General features: G+C 35.1%; 1 protein-coding gene across 4 annotated transcripts in view; it reads left to right on the forward strand.

Annotated features, from left to right (window-relative positions):
• IRAK4 (interleukin 1 receptor associated kinase 4) overlaps positions 1 to 2,507 on the forward strand; it is a 27,232-nt gene that overhangs the window by 23,447 nt on the left and 1,278 nt on the right. The window lies entirely within an intron of this gene.

Consider the following 2,507-nt stretch of genomic DNA (forward strand, 5'->3'; position numbering starts at 1 on the left):
CTCCTACATGTACATTTCAAACCAACTATTTAATGTGGTTTTTTTTTTTCTTTCTTTCTTTCTTTATAAAAGGTCTACCAGCTGCTGGAAGAAATGACAGCTTCTTAAAACTTTAGTAGAATAGGCTCTTGGCTTTTTATCTATATCTAAACCATTTTTTAAACTAAATTTTTTAGCAAATATTTTTCTTTACTTTTAACAAGGCAGCATGGTGCAGTGCCATGGTTATTAAAGCTTACATAGAACCCCCAACATATGGAACAAACAAAAGTAGAGCTGCTATTTCAACGCTTAGCCCTACCTTCTTAGTGTCACCTCACTTCTTGCAGTAATCCCTGAAACAGTTTGAAAACCACAGGATTAGCAAAAAACAGGATTAGACTGTAAGGATGAAAAGACCCTGGGCTGAAGCCCAACATTATTTCTACTTTGCTGTAAAGCTTTGGGCAATCTCTTAGCTGCTTTGAGCCTTGTTTTTTTTCACCTGTAACATTGGACTAATACCTACTGTGCCTCTCTGATAGGTAGTCATGAAAATCAAATGATGCAGAATATTTACAAGTACTTTGTAACTTATAAAGTGATATAAAATTTAAAGTTTATATAGATAATTATAAAATCCTATTACAGTTTTTGTTTATAGGGTCATGTTCACAGTGTGCTATTTAAAGCAGTTATTCACCAGAAACCAAGTATGCTCAAATGATATTCCCATGTTGATATGGCTATTATTAGATTATGTTATATGGCAAAGTCGAAGGATTTTTGTAGATGGCAATTAAGGTTCCTAATCAGCTGACTTTGAGAGACTGCTGAATGGGCCTGACCTAATAAGGTGAGCTCTCATAAGAAGTCTGAGAGATTCTCCAGCGGGCCTTAAAGAAGTAAGCTACAGCGTTATAAGAAGGCCACATTGGTTAAGACCTACAGGTGGCCTCTAGGAGATGAGAGCTACCTTCCAGCTGTCAGCCAGCAAGAATAACTGGGACCTCAGATGTATAACCACAAGAAACTGAATTCTTCCAACAACCTGAACTAGCCCAGAAGAGTACTCCAAGCTTCAGATGATACCATAGCCCCAGCTGACACCTAAATTTCAGCCTTATGAGACCCTCAGTAGCGAGCCTAGCTGAGCTGTGCCTGGACTTCTGACATGCAAAACTGTGAGATAATGAATGAGTTTCTGTAAGCCACTAAGTTTGTGGTAAGTTATTATGCAGCAATAGAAAATGAATACAAATATTCCCATGATGATTCTCCTGTGGAGATATCCCATCATGTTAACAACTCTACCCAAACAAGGGGTTTATACAGTGTGTATACTCAAGGGTTGTACTTTGTACTGTACTGATTTTTACTGCATTTCTCAATTGTTCTTAGTGCCTGCTCGTTTGTTCGTTTGTTTGTTTTACTACAGAGAATGAGAGACCTCTGGAGAGTAGTGGTGAATTGATTTTTTAAATGATTTTTAACTATTTCTCCTAAGTTTAAAATTCTCAATTGTTTTATATTATTTGAAAATTTATTTTACAGATTTGGGTGAGCAGAAAGAGTTAATTTCCTTAAGCATGAAAGTTGGTCAATAGGAAAACTAATGTGTTTAGAAGGAATACCGAGTGTCTGCAATTATTCATTCACTCAATAACTTTTATGTCTATAGTTCTTTCAGTAACACACTCAGAAGAAAAGTATGTACAGTAAGCTATAGTAGAAGATGATCATCCTCTTTGATGTATTGTTTAGACCTTCCTAAATGCTTTCCTGGGAAATAAAGATAGCACATCTTTCTAATCACTTTTATAAAATAAGAAAAAGGAAAATCAAATGACTTAGTCAAATTAATCTCAGTGGGAACCCACATAATTTGAGGCACATGATGATTTGTAACACTAAAAATAGTTATTTTAAAATATAATTAACTATTTCTTGAAATAAAAGCATATATGTAAAATGGCATATATGTAGCCCTGATTGAGGACTGTAGCCAAACTATATTAACGTTTTAAAAATGAGTAAACCATTTCATTGATTTTGAAAGTGTTACAGTATTATTTGGTAAATGTTTCATTCTATCAAATGGAATCAATATCAGATTTACCAAAATTAGGTCTAGCTTCCCTCTCTGGAAGCTCTTTTGAAGGCAATAATACTGTAAATCCAAGATTCCAAAGTAAGTGTTAACCACAGTTTCTTCTCTTTGCCTGATGATGTCAAATGCATCGTGGATCCCTGAACTTGTGTGACCCACTTAACTATGAGAATGAACAACAGAGGAGGTGTCCTCAGCTGGCACATGAACAGGGTTGTCACAAAAGTTATGAAGAGAATAATGTATAGGCTCTTTTCACTGTTTCCCTCAAGGCAGAAATTAAAAGCCTGTAGTGACATCATTTTCTTAACATCATTTGGAATGTGCTTCCCGCTAATCTTTTATAGAAACAAAAAAATTGAACAGGTTTTCGAAAAAAAACTTTTGACAGAGGTTTTACAAGCTTTGGTGTGAACTT

This window comes from Pteropus vampyrus, unplaced genomic scaffold, assembly GCF_000151845.1.
Source record: "Pteropus vampyrus isolate Shadow unplaced genomic scaffold, Pvam_2.0 Scaffold140, whole genome shotgun sequence".
Classification (NCBI taxonomy): Eukaryota; Metazoa; Chordata; class Mammalia; order Chiroptera; family Pteropodidae; genus Pteropus; species Pteropus vampyrus.